Source organism: Symphalangus syndactylus, chromosome 6 (assembly GCF_028878055.3).
Source record: "Symphalangus syndactylus isolate Jambi chromosome 6, NHGRI_mSymSyn1-v2.1_pri, whole genome shotgun sequence".
In the NCBI taxonomy this organism is placed as follows: Eukaryota; Metazoa; Chordata; class Mammalia; order Primates; family Hylobatidae; genus Symphalangus; species Symphalangus syndactylus.
In genome coordinates this window covers 96,672,664-96,693,144 of record NC_072428.2, presented here as the reverse complement: position 1 = coordinate 96,693,144, position 20,481 = coordinate 96,672,664, and the positions used below count along the sequence as shown (strand labels likewise).

The 20,481-nt window shown below is 43.0% G+C and overlaps 1 long non-coding RNA gene across 1 annotated transcript; it reads left to right on the top strand.

The window, feature by feature from the left end:
- Positions 1-1,229: 1,229 nt before the first annotated feature.
- LOC129484873 (uncharacterized) lies at positions 1,230-15,707 on the top strand. The gene is made up of 3 exons (XR_008658556.2): positions 1,230-1,262; positions 3,109-3,183; positions 15,474-15,707. It is a non-coding gene; the product is annotated as an uncharacterized lncRNA (long non-coding RNA).
- Positions 15,708-20,481: the final 4,774 nt, after the last annotated feature.

Sequence of the window (20,481 nt, the reverse complement as noted above, 5' to 3'; positions counted from 1 at the left end):
GTCAGCCGGTGAGACAGTTAGGTGGCTAGGCTTGCACCTCCATGTGACCTTGGAAACACAGGCCAAGCCAGGAGATAGCCCACAGAGGAACACACACGGCCATCCTGTGAAGACCTCACCGCCAGGATGGCTTTACTCTGGTCTCGCAGATTAAATACCCTCACTACTCACCTGTCCTGGTGCTGCTGCTTGCCTACCCATTTGCCTTTTTCAGTAGAAAGTGGGAGTCTGGAAGTTTGAGTAACAGGATGGGGCAGGTGCTGGGGTCCCTGGTAATTCTGTTCCATTCTCTTGAGGTCCTACTAATGGCACATGAACTATGCAGGAAGAAAAGAGAAGGAAATGCATAGGCAGGCCCCATCCAGGGTCCTGGTCAACAAATACTGTGAATGAAGGTTTTTAAAAGGAGAAAGGAATTCTACAGTGTATTCAGGATCTAAAGATTGTGTTCATCAACAAAGCAATCAGATTGCAAATTAGTTGTATTGTTAAGTTATACACAGGGTAATTAAAAGTAATTTTTGTAGAGCATTTTACAGAGCGAGCCACATATTGTATTTGATGCTCACAATAACTGCCATTTAGAAAGTGTTTACTGTGAACTCAGCCATTTATGCAAGTGATCTCATTTAATTCTCACAATCTCTTTATGAAGAAGGCTTTGTTATTATCCCCAACTTTATAGATGTACGAACTGAGGCTTGTAAATGGCAAATAACTTGTCCAAGGTGACACACAGCAAGTAGTCAGAGCTGGAACTCTAATCCAGTTCTGAGTTTGCCATCCAAGCTTTTGACCACGATGCTAAACCACTGCACAGCAGACCTGGCAGGTAGAGACTAATAGCTGGATTTTCTTTCATGGGAACGGAGATTGTGGTTTATAGTAGGTTGAACTATAGGAAGCGGCTGATGTTCTACCATTTTTGACTTACAAAAATGGCAATGTCACATGCTACAACCTAATAGATACTAAGTGAATATCATCCCAGGCAACAAGTGTCCTCTTAAGACCCTCAACTCCTATTCTTTCTGCTACTCCACTCATTCTAGGAGTAAATGTCTGGGAGGAAACAGTCCACTTAGTAGGGGTGGGTTGTTGTAACAGACACATGGTCCTATTTGTAAAGAAGACCTCAAGAAGAATCTTTTTGATTTTTAGACAAGGCTCTCTGAGATCATAGAGAATAGTCCTGGACAGATCAGGAAAGACTTCCAATCCAGACTCTAGACTGAGGGAGTAGCTCCCAGAAAGTCACTGAGGTAAGGAAGAGCTGCGCCTCCAAGGGATTTTAGGTCACTGGGCTTGGCTAGAGCATAGGACTTTGATTATAGCCTGTGGGAAGATTGTGGGGTACATCACAAAGTGCTTGGAATTATTAGAGGCTGGATTTTATTTCCTACAGGGCAGCATTTAGATATTGTAGGAGCTGTGGTGACACACTCAGATCTGTGCTGAGAAGACCCTCCCTGCATGTGTGTTCAGGATGGGTTAGAACGGGGTACTTACAGCAGGGACACTAGTTATGAGAAATCCAGGCAAGGCAGGAAGAGTGCCTAACCAAAGAGGTAGAGGGGACAGAAGACAGAAATGATTTGGGACTATGCAGGAGGCAGAATTGAGAGGCCCTGGTAACTGATTGGAAGAAAGGGATAATCTACAATTGATTGGGCGTGTTTAGAAACTACAGATAGATCCTCAGCCTCACCAAATCTTACAAACACTGTCACTCAAACTCCCAGAAGAGGGAAGGATTAATCCTCTAGAAGAATGAGCTCCAAGCCAGTAAGAGTTAGGTCCTCTTTTTAAGAAATATGGGAACAAGGTAGGAATCTTCCAACCTGGACATTGGTTACCAGGAGAAATCTTTCCACTCACGACACGGCCAACATTCTGCAGTATACACTGAGCTCACATAATGGCCAGCCTCCATTTTTATTGAGGATTGCCATGCTTTATAGGTTGTCAAATATTTTGATCACCATCCCTGCGTTTGCACCAAGAGGACAAACTAATCGTATTGATGTGAGAAGTACTATGCAAGGATATGTACATTCTTAATCCTTAGTTACTCAGTGGAGAACATATGTTTGAATGTCCCTAAATCTTTGGGAGGAAAGGATGGTTAGGCACCAGAATCTAAGGGCAAGTTTTGCTGGATGATATAAAATGCCCAGGGGAAAAGAGGGAAGTTCAAGAATAGCTCAGCAGGGTCTTAGTTCTTATTTGATTTCTGAAAGAGAAGACAGGTCTAACTCTGCTGGAAACAGCCTAGACACTGTGCATTCCAGTTGCTGTGAGCCCCCTGTGTAAGGGAGTCACCCTGGACCTGTGCAAAGTGTTCCCAACCTTAAGTTAGTGTCTGCAGTATTCCAGCCTCCCCACAGGAAGTGGCAGGAGACTTTACAGATGGGTTTATCTCACTGCCCAACAATTTAGTGAAATACAATAGAAAAAGCTATTTTGTATATACCTAAAGGAAAGTTCTGGGGAGCTTTTCTTGGGGTAGTCAAAATCAAAACTCAACCTCCTGAAAGAAACTTAGTCTGCTTATAAAATTAAACACACACAAAATTTGCCACATAGCCCTTCCCTATTTGAAAGTGAGTTAAAAGGAGGCTATGTTATCATTAGGCATGCCCTTTAGCCAGCTAGCAGAGCACATTCCTGAAACGTAGACCAAAAAAGAATTCAAGTCCATTTAAAACCTTTTCTTGGAAACTTGTATTTCTCTCCCTCATATGGCTTATATATCCTAATACAAATTTTTAGAGAGCTTGAATATAGGAAGATGAATTTTTAACCAACTCTCTCAAGCATCCTAGTAAAAAGGTTTCCAAGGCTGGGAAGACAGGTACATTAATCAATAGCTTTCAAAGTTGCAAGACTCCAAGCGATAATCAGAAAAGACGTCTGTCAGCAATGGTAAACCGCTTGACGGGAGTGGGAAACAACGTCAACTGCCAAATTAAATCATTTCAAAGATCTCTGTGTTGGAAATGCATCATGGTCCATGTCCCCCATGATTTAGATGCCTATGAAATGACAGAATCTAAGTGCTTCTGAATTTTTCACATTTAACCCTATCTCTGTCTTCGTCTTGCTCAGCTCTTCTGTTTCTTGGTATCTGTGTTTCTGGAGGTGTGGATGTGTTTATCACACACACAGGCAAGACTTCCTCAGGTAAGCCAGTTGTGGACTTGGTTAAAGACTGGCCTTCATGGGAAGCCTTTGAATATATTAAAACCTAGAACTGGGGAGGAGTGAAGCCAAAGGGTGGCTCCAGGTTCCAGGACAGCTCGACCTTGACCTTCATGTGTCCTGTAAGTATATCTAGGGCTGTGTGGTCTATAGAAGTGCAGTCCCTCAACAAAGACAAGATGAGGTTAGAATGTGTCAGAATGTGATCTTGATCTGTCATCCCCCAGTGGGCCCTGTGTCCCCCAATTCAGAACCTTAGAATAGAATGACTAATGCCCTAGAAAAGAAGATTTATTTTCTTGGATTCAAATGTACGGCACCCTCATAGTCCCAAAGGGCCCCCTTTCTCTTCAGTCTTTGCTGTTTTAGGAGGAAGTTTCCTGCTCCTGAGATACATAATCTGTAGTCATTTGGAATGTATTTTTTTTCCCTTGGACTGATGGAATAAAGGATCATTGAGTAAAAATGAAAATTATATTTCAAGGACATTGTGGGCTAGAATAGGTTGTATTTATTGACCTAGGAAGATAGCCAGTAGAAATGTTTGTGAGAAATTGCTTTTCAAGTTACAAACAACTGATATATAAACATAATTGGGAACCGAACTCACTGGAAAGTTAAGATGTTATTACTGTCACATAGTAGAAACTTATCACATGATATTAAGCATTCTATGATGGAGATTGCTAGTTGTCTTCCAAATGCCATAGTAATTCAATTTAAACTGAGCAAATGGCCTCAAAGATTCCGTTTCTGAGCCTTCCTTGCAGCTGGGTGTGTTAGCTAATTGGCTGAGGTGATAGCAATAGCGTTGCTTGATGGTTGTGTGTATGTGGTTTGTGTTATGGGGGATTGGATGTGGCGGTCCTTTGCCTTTTCTCCCTCCTCCTTTCTTCCATCCTGCTGTGTGGGACGCACATGCTGCTATCTTGGCTCATGGGATCAAGGCCACCTATGGCAATGCAACCAGATAGAAGGACCCTGGACTTCTGGCACCAGGAGTCAATGGGTCTTAACATCCTTCCTAAATGCTGATGTAAGAGAAATCAACTACAACCCTGTTTAAGCTACTGTCATTTAGGTGATGGAGTGGAAATGGGGGTGGGGAGGCTTTCTGTCACTCACAGCTGAACCTAATTCTAACTAACAAACATTGGGTCTGCCATTTTGGTATTAAGTCATGATATGGTTTGGCTCTGTGTCCCCACCCAAATCCCATGTTGAATTGTAAATCCCCAGTGTTGGGGGAGTCACCTGGTGGGAGGTGATTGAATCATGGAGATGGATTTCCCCCTTGCTGTTCTCGTGATAGTGAGTTCTCATGAGATCTAATGGTTTAAAAGTGTGTGGCACTTCCCCTTTTGCTCACTCACTCTCTTGCTCTGCCGTGATACAACATGCTTGCTTCCCCTTCCACCATGATTGTAAGTTTCCTGAGGCCTCCTAGCCATGCTTCCTGTTAAGCCTGTAGAACTGTGAGTCAATTAAACCTCTTTTCTTCATAAATTATGCAGTCTCAGGTAGTTCTTTATAGCAGTGTGAGAACAGACTAATACAACTCGCCACCTAGATTAAGTTCCTTTTGTTAGCCTTGCATACTTATGTGTGTGTATACTCTTTTTATATAAAGCATTTTGGTGAAGTCTTTTATTAGCATGCATGTATAACACCAATATTTCTGTTATCAGTTGGTAGGAAGCCTGGAAAGAATCAATTCTGCAAGTAGATTCATCTTTTGAACCGATTTTCAAAATCTGTGTCAAGAAAGGGATGAAGACTTGATTCATTTTCCCCTTTGGATATTCTCCAATATGAAAGTAATTGAGGGACTGGTTTGACTGAAGGTAGAATGTAACTATCAAAGTTATTGATCAGAGTAGAAAAACAGCTTTTCAACATTCTATGAGTATCAGCTATTTTGGGGGCTCTCTGGTCTAGGATGACCTCACATGTGTGGTGGTTGGCTGGCTGTCAGCTGAGTCAATGGGTGGCCAGACCATGTGTCTTTGATTATCCAGCAGGCTAGCCTGGGTTTATATATATAATGGGGGCAAGGTTCTGAGTGAGAAATGTGCAAGGTCTCTAGAGGCCTCAGCTCAGAACTAGCATGCTGTCACTTGCATCACATTCTATGTCAAAGCAATTCACAAGGCTAGTCCAGATTCAGAAGGTGGGGTAATAGACTCCACTTCCTGAACTGAGGAGCCACAGAGTTACATTGTAATGGGTGTAGATACAGGGAGTGGTGGAGAAATGCAGCCATTTTTGTAACCAGTCTAACACTCTATGATTCTTGCATTAAAAACTCTTTGATCATGTGGATCAAACAAGACAGGATACTCCCAAGAAAGCAAATCAATTCTTTCATGGATTAATGAAGGTACTAGAATAGCTGTGATTTCTTAGTTGAAAATTAGGGGATTATAGCTTCATTTCTCAGATTCTCTATCAAACCACTATAATGTAACTCAGTTTCTAATTTAATCTCATTTTACCTTAAACCATACCAGCCAGATAATGACAATCACAGGATATGTGTGACAGTAGAAGTAGTCGTTAAGTAGCCTTTGCCGCTGAACCCTACTACTCATTCATTGATAAAATTCTAGGCTCTTTGCTAGGGGGTAGGGATGCAAAATGAGTAAGACAACTCCTCCTGGAGCCAATTGTCTATTTAGGGATGAAACCAATTTAGAAGAATACACTGCAGTAGATACAAATAACAGGTGCACACAGGGGCAAGGATGACATAGGAGGGTTGTCTCTGGAGGCAGAGTCAGGGATGTCATTCCCAGTACCCGCCACTATGCTCACTTTCCTAACAGTCCCCCATGGCCCCCCAGGGGCTCTCTCACACTAGGCCACATGGTGCTCCTAATTGCTACTGAGACTGTAAACTCTGAATATCTGAGATGGGTCTCAGTTAATTCAGAAAGTTTATTTTGCCAAGGTTGAGGACACGGGCCCATGACACAGCCTCAGGAGGTCCTGATGACATGTGCCCATTGTGGTCAGAGCACAGTTTGGTTTTGTACATTTTAGGGAGAAATGAGACATCTATCAACATATGTAAGATGAACATTGGTTCGGTCCGGAAAGGTGGGACAACTTGAAGCAAAGGCAGGACAACTCAAAGCAGGGAGGTGGCTTCCAGGTCATAGGTCATACTAATCTGGGGGGCCCAAGATTTATTTCACTTTCACAAGAGCAAAGGCACCATCTGGTGCCTCTGTCTGGGCTACTCTGGCAGCTCCTGTGGCTGTTCACTACCAGATAGCAGAGTTCTCTCTTTTCAGGGTTGTTTACGAGGCTTCCACCAGGATGGGCTTGTCTTCCAAGTGCCTTATAGCAAACCCAAGGTTTCAAGTTTTATTTTTTTTCTCCAAGACCTTTAGGTCTTTCATATTCACCTTTCTCTCAAGAAATGTGATAAAAAGGAAAAAGAACATAAAGCTCCTCTGTAGATGGATAGCATTTGAGAGACCAAACAATACCACTCCTCAAAGTAATTCCTTTTCTTTCCAGCTTTTATTTTAGGTTTGGGGGGTCCATATGCAGGTTTGTTATATAGGTAAATTGCATGTCATGGGAGTTTTGTGTACAGATTATTTCGTTACCTAGGTAATAAGCATAATACCCGATAGGTAGTGTTTTGATCCTCTCCCTCCTCCCACCCTCTATCCTCAAGTAGACCAGTGTCTACTGTTCCCTTCTTTGCATCCATGTGTATGCAATGTTTAGCTCCAACTTATAAGTGAGAACATGCAGTATTTGGTTTTCTGTTCCTATGTTAATCCACTTACGATAATAGCCACCACCTCAATCCATGTTGCTGCAAAGGACATCGTCTCATTCTTTTTATGGCTATGTAGCATTCCGTGGTGTTTATGTACCACATTTTCTTCATCCAGTCCTCCACTGATAGGCATTTAGGTTGACCGTGTGTCTTTGCTATTGTAAATAGTTCTGTGATGAACATATGCATACGTGTGTCTCTATGGTAGAATGATTTATATTCCTTTGGACATATACCTAGTAGTGAGTTTGCTGTGTCAAATTGTAGTTCTCTTTTAAGTTCTTTGAGAAATCTCCAAATTGCTTTCTGCAGCTCCTAGATCTGTTAAACAACTTCAGCAAAGCTTCAGGATACAAAATCAGGGTACAAAAATCAGCAGTTCTTCTTATTAGCAAGCACTTGGTCACCCAGGATGAACACAGCCTCGAGATGAGCTCTCCCCATGGTTGGTGATACCCTTTGTCATTTTCCCATTAAAGAGTCCTTGGCTGGCCCAATAGACCTCTCCAAATCCTTTGAGCCGTCTCTTCCAGAGAGCACCCAGACTCTCATACAAATGCAGCCTGTGACCATTCTACATCTCCTGAGGTGGAAATGCTGATTGCGTATCCTGTTGTCACCCTCACCAAACTTCTCTTGTAGTTAGATTTCTCAGTGTTTATATGATAACAATTTTTAAAATGCAGTCTGTCTTTAGATGAGCCAGGAAATCTCACCTTTCTAAGTAAAGAGCCATAGCTAAATATACTGCCTATAGTTGGGGTCGGCTTGGAGCTGCTGTCTTTTGATTCTGGAGACTGAAGTTAAAGCCAGTAGCATGGAGGTTCAAATAATTAGTAATACGATTTTTCTCTTATGGACAGAGCTTTTCAGGAAGATATTAAAGGATAGAATTAGGCTTTTTAATTAAAAGTTTTGAGGCAGCGTCTTAACTCTGTCACCCAGGCAGGAGTGCAGTGGTGTGATCATGACTCACTGCAGTCTCAACCTCCTGGGCTCAAGCCATCCTCCTGCCTCAGCCTCCTGAGTAGCTTGGACTACAGGTGTACACCACCACACCCATCCACTCTTCCCCACCCCTTCCCTATAGAGACAGTGTCTTGCTGTGTTGCCCAGGCTGGCCTCAAACTCCTGGGCTCAAGAGATCTGCCTGCCTCGGCCTCCCCAAAGTGCTGGGATTACAGGTGTGCAACTACATTCTAGTGCATGCTCATTAAGCACTTACAGAGAGGCCTGCTGGACTCTACACTAAGTACCTTACCCACATTATCTTACTTAATCTTCACCACAATCATGCAAAGTAGAAACTATCATTATATAGGTGAGGATTTTTTTTAAAATTTTTTTGAGACAGAGTCTCTTGCTCTGTCACCCAGGCTGGAGTGCAGTGGCATGATCTTGGCTCACTGTAACCTCTGCCTCACAGGCTCAAGCGATTCTTGTGCCTCAGCCTCCCAAGTAGCTGGGACTACAGGCATGCACTGCAACACTCAGCTAGTTTTTGTATTTTTAGTACAGATGGGGTTTCGCCATGTTGCCCAGGCTGGACTTGAACTCTTGCTCTCATGTAATTGCCTGCCTCAGCCTCCCGAAGTGCTGGGATTACAGGCATGAGCCACCACACTGGCCCAGATGAGGAAATCGAGGTCATGGAATCCTGAGTGGTGACGCAGGAATGTGAACCCAGGGAGTCTGACTCCAGGTCTGCTTTTCATCTTTTTGCTGAAAGTTCTGAATGGTGGCCAGCAGACAAAGCTCAACTTACAGAGGTTGTGGCTTTGGCTCACACTGATGTTTCACAAAAAAAAAATATGTATTTCTTGAAACTCTCTAGTTTGCCACAGTGCCCCCTATTTCCTATTCTTTCTAACCCAGGCTGCTTCTTTCATGTACCTGTCTGAATGCATTTGGATTTTGATTTCTGCGCACTTCTAACACGCCTTCCTCCTAGGGTAATTCCACACACCTTTCTCATTTCTCAGTTCCATTAACTGTACCTCAAGTAACTTCTCTATTACGAGCAATTCCCTCGCTCTCACTCTTTTTTCTCCTTCTCGTTTCTCTTTAATTTCCTGCAAAGTTATTTCAGCGTCTCTCAAACTTTCTTACTTTTTCTTTTTTATTTTTTGAGATAGAATTTCGCTCTTATTGCCCAGGCTAGAGTGCAAAGGCATGATCTCGGCTCTCTGCAACCTCTGCCTCCCAGGTTCAAGCGATTCTCCTGTCTCAGCGTCTCGGGTAGCTGGGATTACAGCCATGCGTTGCCATGCCCGGCTAATTTTTTTCTGCTTTTTAGTAGAGATGGGGTTTCACCATGTTAGCCAGGCTGGTCTCAAATTCCTGACCTCAGGTGATCCACCTGCCTGGGCCTCCCAAAGTGCTGGGATTACAGATGTGAGCCACTGCGCCTGGCCTTTTTTTTTTTTTTTTTTTGTGATGGGCTCTCACGTTGTTACCCAGGCTGGAGGTCAGTGGTGCAATCATGGCTCACTGCAGCCTTGACCTCCTAGGCTCAAGTGACCCTCCCACCTCAGCCTCCTAAGTGGCTGGAACTACAGGCATATACCACCACACCTGGGTAATTGTTTAAATTTTTTGTAGAGATGGGTCTCACTGTGTTGCCCAGGCTGGTCTCGAACTTCTGGGCTCAAGCAATGCTCCTGCTTCGGCCTTCCAAAGTGCTGGGATTACAGGTGTGAGTCACTGCACCTGACTTTCTTAATCTTCTGTTTTAGATTGCTGTCCTCCATTGGCTATGAATTTGGCTGATGTCCCCTAAGATTATTGGCAATAATAATATATGAATATAGCATGAAGAACAAAGAAGAAAGTGAGCATGGACAGAATACAATAAGCTAATTCCCTTAAAGTCGAAAACATTTTTGAAAATCTAATATATCTTTTCAGCTGTCAACTAAAACTAAACAAAGTGATTGGTTAAGCCTTCTGAGCTTTTCTTCTCCATTAAAATGGCATTAAAGAGAAATACAAAGTTTTGATGTGTTTGTATTTTCCTATTTTGTTTTAACCTTAGTCTAATTTTGCCTGGGAAGCAAATCATAGTTTATGACATTTTTATGAAAAAAAATTCAAATTCCAAACAGTTGGCTGACAAATGCAATTTTGAAACAATCCATTTGTGTCTTTCCATGCAGAGTACTTCAGAAGTTGAACCTTCTTTTTTGTTCAACTATGAATTCCTTGACATCTTCCATTTAATATTCTGAAATCTTTATGTGATATACAAATGCAGACATACCAGTTATAAATTCTTATTTTACTAATTGTACCTTTCCTTTCTCCTAGTATTCCTGTAATAGCAGCCTCACTGTGGTGAGTTTGCCAAACAGTTGACGATAATTCTATTTCAAAGCCATTCTAGTTAAATTCAAAGTACTACTTTCTTTTTATGTTAGACTAAGCGAGATGAAACAAGATGGTCTTTTCCAGCTGCCAGTGTTAAAAAAAAAATTCAAAGTAGCCACAAACCATATGTAGGTATTGAGAACTTAAAAGGTGACTAGTTCTAATTGAGATGTGCCATAAATGAAAATACACCCCAGATTACAAAGACTTAATAAAACATGTAAAATACTTATAGCTTTATATTGATTGCTTGTTGAAATAGTTTTTTATATGTTGGGTTAAATGAAAACATTAAAAAATTTAAGAAATTTGAACATGATGGGCAAGTATTTGTAGATGAAGAACAATGAAGGTAAATTCTTGACACAGTATGTACAATTGAGCATCTACTCAGCAAAGCAGATGAGTGGTTCTGTGGTTTGTCATAGAGTAAAATTGACAGGAGAGAAGGAATTTTGCTCTTTGAGCAGAACGCTTTTAAATTCAACCTTCATGTTGTAATCCCGAGAGAAGGCAAGAAAGAACAAACACTGATTGAGTCTCTCATGTTGCTAGTGCTGGGAGAGCAATGCACATCCCTAAGAAGGGGTGCTGACAGCACACTCCCCTTCCAAAAGGTGGGAGTAGGCAGCCCTTTCCAGATTGCCATCCACAAAGGGTAGCTAGTGTGGCTGCAGAATGCTTCCAGCTATTCATTCCTTCTTTCCCTCCCTGTATTTTCTCCTCACCTCCTTTCAAGCAGTCAGTCCACTCCATGTTCCTTGCCTCAGAAGGCATGAGGCAGATTGGAAAACAGAAGTGGTCTTGCTGACTTTTGTTTTCCAAAAGCCTAATTCCTAGTGGTCTGGGAGCAGGGAAGAGGTAGAATAAGATTTTCTGATATAAACAATATCTAGAAGAAGCCAATGTTAGATTGGAGCTTCACTCTGGATGAAGACCACCCTCTCCAGAGTTAGGGGGAGAAAAAGAGGACTGTGGGTCCAGAAACAGCAGGGATACCTTGAGGTAGAAGGACCCTAGAAGTGAGGCTGCATAGTGTGTCTAGGCAGAAGGGCTGTGGGCAGCCTGGCCAAAGAATTCCGTGGAACACCAGCAGTGGAGACCACCAGACTATGACGCCTTGGGGGCCTGGAGAGCAGCTGCCTCAATGGTCACCTGGAGCACGTGGACACTCCCACATCAGAGAAGTGGTACTTTGTAGGACCCCAGAACTGTGGCACATCATGGGGAAAAGGGAATGTACCCTAATTTTCTACCACTACAATGGAACATGGCTTTAGCCAGAAATTAATTCAAATCAGAGACAATAGGCAGCGATATTTGTTTTGTAGTCTGTTTATAGACTGAAGAATTGTCCCTACTACAATAGTGATGAAAACAGTTTGGAGCCATGAGCTCCTCTTCTCTCTGCCATGTATTTTCCCTGGATATCTCCTCTCAGTACATAAGCATGTAGGGGTACAAGGTAAGATTAGATTGTCCTTTCTTTTGATGTTGTGAGTTTTGCATCTCTAGGAACTTGCCGTTCACATTGCTTCACAGCTTCCCCTCAGCAGGAAATCTGGTGAGATTCCCCCCACTCCAGTGTGGGTTAGGGGGCTGCATCCTGAAGGGGTCATGCCCAGTGAACTAGAACATATTACTGGTTCAGACACTTTTTCTTATGACAGTAAAATGATGTATTTCTTTTTTAAGATTTTATTTAATTTCTTTAACATGTATGTAATTATTTTCAAATGGACAGATAAAATTTTATATATTGTGTACAATAAGATGTTTGAAGCATATAGATTGTAGATGTGTTTTCCTTTTTATAAGACATAGTTTTACAAATTGGAAAACCAGGGTGATTTTAAAAACTTACCTACATGTCACTTTAATGGGCAAAGCTCTTATTTAGGGAGACAATTATGCTCCATCCCTAGCACAGCTGATCAACTCACCCCTGTCTCTCTCTCCCTATGGTAAAAGTTCCTTCAGAATAGAAAATGCGAAGTTGGTGCCTTTAACTGTGTTTGGGAACGTTCATATCTTCTCTGTCTTTCCTGCCATGCGTTGTGTTCCTGTGTTCTGCTTTTCTCTCCCAACCTTCCTTCCCTGTTCTAAGTTCAGTGGAGAAAAATGTTAAAATATTGTTCTTTTTAAAAAAATACATACACCTATTTGCTTTCTATTAGGAGGAAGGAAAAGCAATAATCAATATTTAAACTCTTAATATCCGGACCTTAGAATGTGTCAGGAAATATGGGGAGATTAAAAAGTAGAGAGAAAGACAATAGAAGAATTTCCATTCCTTGGTTCAGGGAACAAGTAAAACTTACAATGTGTAAATGTTATATTGGTGCATTAGTTATCGGCTGCCTTTGACAAATATAACATTGCTGGTGCTGAAGAGAATCTAGGTCTCATTAGCCTTTTCTAGCACTGCATCTGTATGGCAAGTTCAGGGGCTGAGGTCTGAGTTCTTCGTTCATCCCAGGCCGTGCATGTCTTGTGCCAGGCAGGCACTTGGTGAATGTTTGCTGATGCTGCGAACTCTTCTCATCCTACCACCAGGACAGGAATAGCCAATGCAGCATCCAAACCCAAATTACATAGAATAAAACAATCACAGAGCCATGGTATTCTCAAGTAGAAAGGGTCCTTGGAGACAGTCTGGTATAACCCCTTGATTTTACAAAGAAAGGGAGGCCAAATGAGGTCAACAGACATGTCCACAGTCTTATCACTGGTTAGTGCTAGAGTTGAGGGACACAACTTCTGATACCCAGCCTTATGTTCTTGCTGTCCAATTAGTTAATAACTTGAATGACAACTATGGCTTAACCAAGCTGCATAAATGTAGCAGAACTGAGCACATCAAACCTAGTGGTGGACAATGAGAAGTTGTGGGCCTAATACGGGCAGTGCCTGTCCTGCCTGAAAACGTTCACATTTCCCTCTGTATGAGTTTCCTAGTGATGCCGTAACAAATTACCCCAAACAATGGCTTAAAACAACACAAACCTATGATCTTACACTTCTGAAGGTCTGAAATCCTAAAAGAGTCTCACTGGGCTAAGATCGAGGTGTTGGTGGGGCGATGTTCATTCTGACGGCTCTCAGGAGAGTTTGTTTTCAGCCTCTAGAGGCCGTCTGCATTCCTGGGCTCATAGCTCTAGCTTCAAAGCTGCCAGGGTCAGCAGTGCCCGTCATGGTGCCATCCCTCTGGTTCTGACTCTTCTGCCCCTCACATGCCCTTTTAAAGGATTCTTGTAATTACACTGGGCCAACCCAGACAACCCAGGATAAACTCACTATTAAGAAATCTTCAGTTACCTCTGCAGAATCTCCTTTGCCATATAAGGTAGCATATTCACAGATTCTGGGGACTGGGATGTGGACATCTTTGGGGGCTGTGATTCTGCTTGCTAGACTTTTTTTTTCTTTCTTTCTTTCTTTTTTTTTTTTTGAGATGGAGTCTCACTCTGTTGCCCAGGCTGGAGTGCAGTGGCATGATCTTGGTTCACTGCAACCTCTGCCTCTTGGGTTCAAGTGATTTTCCTGACTTAGTCTCTCAAGTAGCTGGGACTACAGGCGCATGCCACCACACTTGGCTAATTTTCATATTTTTAGTAGAGATGGGGTTTCACCATGTTGGCCAGGCTCGTCTTGAATTCCTGACCTCAGGTGATCCGCCCGTCTTGACCTCGCAAGGCGCTGGGATTACAGGCGTGAGCCACTGCGCGTTGCTTGCCTGCTATACCCTTTATAAAAAGAGCCAGACTAAATACCCTTGCAAGCTGGATGTAGCCCATGAATGGACTGCCAGATCCTCAATTTACTGCCATGCTGAGTGTCATGAAGGCACATAAGAAATTTGAGAAAGTCTCTAACCTGGAGGACAGTCAGGCCGGAGAGTGAAGACTCACCCACAAAGCAACGCGGTGCTGTGTGCCAGGAAGGGAAGTGCCATCCTGCATGGAGGCTGTGAGTGTCACCAGTGGCTTTCTGTGTCCTACTAAATGCCTACAAGTCTTGCATCTCAAAATTTCTGTTGGGGAAGAAACTCAAGTTATGATTTATTCATCTTCAAGCAAACAGAAGCCTTTTGTGGGAAAATGACAGAGTGAGTGAGTGGCTGAACTGGGATTAGAGTTCTGGTATCCTAAGGCCCAGCTCGGTTCTCCTGCCACCCTACAGGTTGTTCACTACCAACACTCTTGCCTAACATTCAGTGACTCTGCTTTGCCAGCCACTGCTACCTTCTCAAATGACCCAAGATGACCTTTCTCTCAAGTGACTCTCCTTATCGTCCCAGGACAATGGCACCAAACTTGTTCCCACTGATACACATTCATTTACCTCTTTGTTCATTTGTCACTCACATATTGAGCACCTACTATTGCTAGACTTTGAAGCAAGCTCTGCAAACACAAGGCAAATAAGAGCCCATCCCCCCTCTTTAGGGGCTTCAGGTCTGGTGCAGCAGTTCCCGCCCTTGTTATGCCATGTGCAAATGGTGGAGGACTGTTCATTCCTTTGTGAAGTGTGTGAGTGTGTTCACTCCTGCTGGCTATAATCCTGGGTACACTGCCTCCTTCTTTTCCCTCTTAGAGGAAAGAGCAGAAAGAAGCCAGTGGGTGAGAGCACTATTACTGAAGGGAAAACTTCCATCTTTTCTAAGTTATACACAATCATTAAAGTACATTATTTGCAAATATATATAAGTGACAAATGACTTGGGTCATGCTGCTATGACTTGCAGGTAGGAACCTCTAATTTAGTGGTTCATGTAGTTCTTCTTCCTTAGAATGCCCTTTTCTTTTTTTCCCCCTCTCTTTTTAGCTTTTTATTTTTTTTCTAGAGATGGGATCTCACTATCTTGTCCAGGCTGGTCTCTGACTCACCTTAAGCAATCCTCCCACCTTGGCCTCCCCAAATGCTGGGATTACAGGCATAAGCCACTGCATCCAGCCTTCTTTTTGTTTTAAGTGAGCACTGAGGAGTTCCAACTAGTCTTCATTTTCCCAAAGAGAAGAAAAGCAACTCGGAGATAAGAAACTCCACACCCTTTTGAGAAGAGAACTTGACATCTGAATTTTCACATTTGTGTTCTTTGAACAAACAGCATCAAAGCATACCAAATCTACACCCAGTAAAAGGTTTGGATGAAGACAGACAAAAATGTGAATGGACTACAATGGAAGATGCACAGACATAACGTTAATCAGGTACAGTAAGCTTGAGGTGAGTCAATCGTGGGCAGTGGTGTCCAAAAATGCCATGCCTTCGCAGGCAGCATAAATGAATGACAGAATCTCCAGTTAGGGAGGGAATGGCCACATGGCACTCCAGAGCTCAGACCACAGCTGAATGCTGCATTTAGATTTAGGAAATACTCTCTGAAAGAGCTAAAGACAAACTTAATTATGTTTAGAGGAGTGTGCCCTGAAGAGAGTGTGGGGTCCTGGTAAGAACATGAACTCTGGAGGCAGCAAGATGGGTTTCAATCCATCTGCCACTTACCTTACCAGGTAGTGACCTTGAGCAGGTTGCCTACCTAACCCCTTCATGCACAATTTTTCCTTCTGTGAAATGGTAATAAAGTGAGAGTTGCATGAGTCCAAATGCTTAGAATAGTGCGTGAGACAGAGTAGGTCTGGGTGAAAGATACTTAAGAAAAGTGAAGGGCTGGGTGTGGTGACTCACACCTGTAATCCCAGCACTTTGGGAGGCTGAGGTGGGTGGATCACGAGGTCAGGAGTTCAAGACCAGTCTGGCCAAGATGGCGAAACCGTGTCTCTACTAAAAATACAAAAATTAGCTGGGCATGGTGACAGGCGCCTGTAATCCCAGCTACTCGGGTGGCTGAGGCAGGAGAATCGCTTGAACCCAGGTGGCAGAGGTTGCACTGAGCCAAAATTGCACCACTGCACTCCAGCCTGGGTGACAGAGTGAGACTCTGTCTCAAAAAAAAAGAAGAAAAAAAAATGAAGGAACTCAGCAAGCATCTGAGAAACTCCGTGAAAAGTATTTCAAGGAACTGGGAGTGTTAAGCTGAAGAGGAGGAAGTTAGGGAAGCTGACAGAAGTCACCTGTCTAAGGGAAGAGACTGTCAGTTCCAAGGGAGCAGCGCCAATGAGAGGAAGTTGCATGCAGGTATGTTTCACACTCAAATAGCTCAGCTCCCAAAGCAATGCGGTCAAAAGACCACTAGATGAATTAGGAAATGTTTGGTTACAAGGAACAGAACCTTAGAACAGATAAGAAAAAATAAAGGGAGAATTTATAACAACCTCAGAAGCCAGGGCTAGATTGACTTCAGTCACTCCTGGATTCACATCATGGTTGTAGAAGTCCATCTCCATTCCTGGTCTCTGCATCCACTGCTGGCTTTCCCCATGGTGGGCTCCTAGTGGACAGGCATTGGGGATGCAAGCTCGGTGGCTCCAATTCACACTCCTACAGGTCACCCATTCACTAAGGTAGCACCCTCCAGGGATCGCCTTCCAGTAGAACTCTGTGACCCAGGAGAATGATGCTGATCGGCTCAGCCTGAGTTCCATGTCACCCCTAACATGGGCAGGGGGGTGTAGGGGAAGGAGCCCCTTGCCTAAACCTCATAGTCTGAGAATGACGTGGTTCCCCAAAACAAAAACTCTAGCTGCTTAGCTGAAGAAGAGGGAGTGAGGGATGGACAGGTGAACAGAGCAGATGTCCACTCAGATGCTGTCTGTGCCACTAAGACAAGTCAGAATAAATGAAGCCCTTGGTTTTCTTATTCCACACGAGGGCCATGCAGAAGTCTTCAGCAACATCCTGCCCTCTGTCATTCCCATGCCAGGGCTGCCCTCAGCACCATTCTCCCCAACCAAAGCATCCCTCTCCTCCACCTTCCCACCTGATTCTCTTACAGGAAACCTGAGAACTGGCCTGGCAGGTAGGACTGGGGAAAGGACAGGCAAGAGTGTGTGTGAGGGGGTGTGGGGCAGGGGGAGGGGGGGATACTTGCAGCTTTATTGCGTTATCTCAGCACATCAGGAAATAGAGTTCTTCCAAGTTGGAAGGTCAGCCTTGGAAGACTCTGAGTTCCCGATCCTGGAGGACAGGCTGTGTTCATTCAGGACCTGGAGGTTTTCAAACTCTCTCAATGCCCTGCTGCCACATTTGAACTGTATACAAGTCCACTTCCTGTGTCTTTGAAGAGGAAATTTCTCATCTGCTATCAAGGGTGTTGCTAATAATTTAAAGATCAGGTTTTTTTTTTTTTCTGCATTTTAGTCTGGCACATCTGGGACTCAAGCTTCAAGTGCTGAGTCTTGTAAGGACTGTTCTGCAGCCAAAAACCAGGAAAGGGGAAACATAAGCAAAAAAACCAATCACAAGTGAAAAAACTCAGCCAGTCTAGTTAAATATTTGGAATTAAAAATAGTTGGCCACCTGGAAGGGGAAACGCCCTTTTCATCCTATCATTAATTTCTTAGCTAAATAATGGGTTCAATATACATAATTCCAAAACCAAAATTAGAATTTTTGGAAGACACCCCCAGTATTTAGGCATTTTATCTCCTGACCAGTTTGTCTTGGAAGGTATTCCAGGCCAGGAAATTCTAATGTATTTCTCTATGTTAAAAGACATATAGGAGATTTTTGTTTATTGGTCAAGGTGGATACGTGAGAGCACCTGCTTTAAAGTGCTCAAGACTGGGATTATGACTCTGATCAAGTAAAACTCTAGAGCCTCAAGATCTGTTGAAATGGAGAAGATAAAAACTGCTAGGTCCCTGCTTGCCCTTCCCCACCCAAAAATTCTTGGCCCTGACCCTGGTCGTCCTCCCTCAGACCACCTGTAGATGAAGGTGGAGTAGCCTTTCATTGAGACCTCATGAGGTTCTCCGGCTGTCATAAGGAGGGCATCAACCGACTGTGGAAACATAGTTTTGTGTTTCATCACCATCATAGAATATCATCTCAAACTCACCGAGGGTCAACAATGTTTACAGACTCAGTTATGAAGAATTCTGTTTTAAGGAGAATTACCTGAAAGAGATATAATCCTGATACTTTAAAATTTATCTTTGGGTTTGCAGACCCTCAGAGAGCAGCCTACATGGACCACTCAGTTCTGGCTCCCCACTGACTTACTGAGCCCAGCTTTGGCATTTTGCTATTTGCACACTTGGGCGGGGAGTGGGGGGAGTAGAAAGCTGTGCCAAGAAATGTGATGTTGTACTTACTCTAATTGTTATAAAGTTGTGGTGCCGCAAAAGAAATAGCACTCGAATATAAAATTTTATTTTTAATTCTCAGCAAGGCAAGTTACTTTATAGAAGGGCATGCCCTTACAGATGGAGCGATGATGAGCGCACACTTGGACAAGGGAAGGGAAGGGGTTCTTATCCCTGACGGGCACGTGGCCCCTCTGCCGTGTCGTTCTTCTATTGGCTAGGGTTAGACCGCACAGGCTAAACTAATTCCGATTGGCTAACTTAAAGAGAGTGGCGGGGGTGAGTGGTTTGGCGGGAAAAATGGTTATGACAGAGCAGGTAATTGGAATGAGTCAGGGTGGAGAAGGTAATCCTAAAAGGTTGCTTTATGAGGAAGTTTAAAAGTGGAAGACAAAGAATTGAACATATTGACACATTCTTTGAAATTTAGAACTCATATCTAACATAAGCAGGCTTAGGGAAACCATTCACTACTGTTTTAGGATTCCTCCGGCATGAACTGGAATCCAAGTATGTACTTTTATTGGCAGACACTAGTTCCTGCAAATCCCAGGCCTTCAAGGGGACTGTAGAAGGTTTTGGCTAATACTCATACTTTGACCTTCCCTAAGGTAACGTGCAAGGTGGAAAAGACTGGGAGCCTGTCCAGGTCACCTGGGGCTGTGCTGCTAGGTGGTCATTTTGCACTGGGAAGGGACCCTGCTACTTGTTATTTTAGGCAGCAGATGGCTGTGACTCTGCAAATTTACTTCAGGGGCTTCACTGGGGCCAATGGACTGTTTTACGATTTTAGAGCTTTAACTGACCCTTATCACTTAAGGACAGATGCTGTGCCTTGGAGCTATGGGATCTGGTCACTTTTACATAATTTGAATGTGCTCTGTAATCATCCAAGTACTGTTTTAAGCATTTAAATTCTTGCCAGCAATTAGGCTGCTGCTGAACATGGGAGATGATTGCATCACTTCACTAGTTTCAAACAGCACACTCAACCTTAGTATTTATTGCATCAGCTCAGGGCAACCTGCTCTTCCAATCAATTAAACTCCTTGTGCTTGAATATGCAATGCCTGCCAATCACACATTAAATCACCACCTTATGCTTATTTCACAATGAGCTTACTGAATGAAATGACTTCCCAAAACTTAATCAGTCCCCACCTCCGGCAAGCTGGCATTTAAAGAGATTTTCCAGTGTCTCTGGGAATAACCCTATTACATTTCTCCCTGAGGGTAAAATCTTCTCAGGTCTCCATTCCAGGAATAGTAATGCTGCTGCTGGTAGTTACTGGCTTGTATTTGTCCTGGGACAGACACTATGAATGATGAAACTAATTGTGTTTACTGGTCCTCCCCCTGCCCCCCCACCATGCATTTATTTTTGTAACACCAATAATGCATGTTTATTATGGAAAAAAACCATATACCTAAATTCTCGACACCCCAAAGTTACAATGGCTAAAATGTTGATTACCCTTCCAGGCATTTGTGTTTCCTCTTTACAGTGGCTGCTAGAAACAGTCAGATACAAATCCCAGTATAAATGAGACTTTAATATAAAACAATGGAGAAAAGATGTATGATAGATGGCACTGGCCCAACTGGCTCTCCATTTGGAAGAAAATAAATATGGACTCCTTATGCCACATGGAAAAATCCATTTCAGATTAAAATTTTAAATGTAAAAAATATAACAACGTATTGTTTAAAAACCTGGCAGGCTATGTGTATATTCTAGGGGTGGGAGAGACCTTTTAAACTGAGACTAGGAGCTATAAAAGAAGGAAAGGAAAGTATAGTTGACTTTTAAAATTATAAAGTCAACAGGTTAATACAAAATAAGAAAAGTACATTTGTAATGCAAGTGACAGTTTACTCCTATGATAAAAGCTCTTAAATTTGATGAGA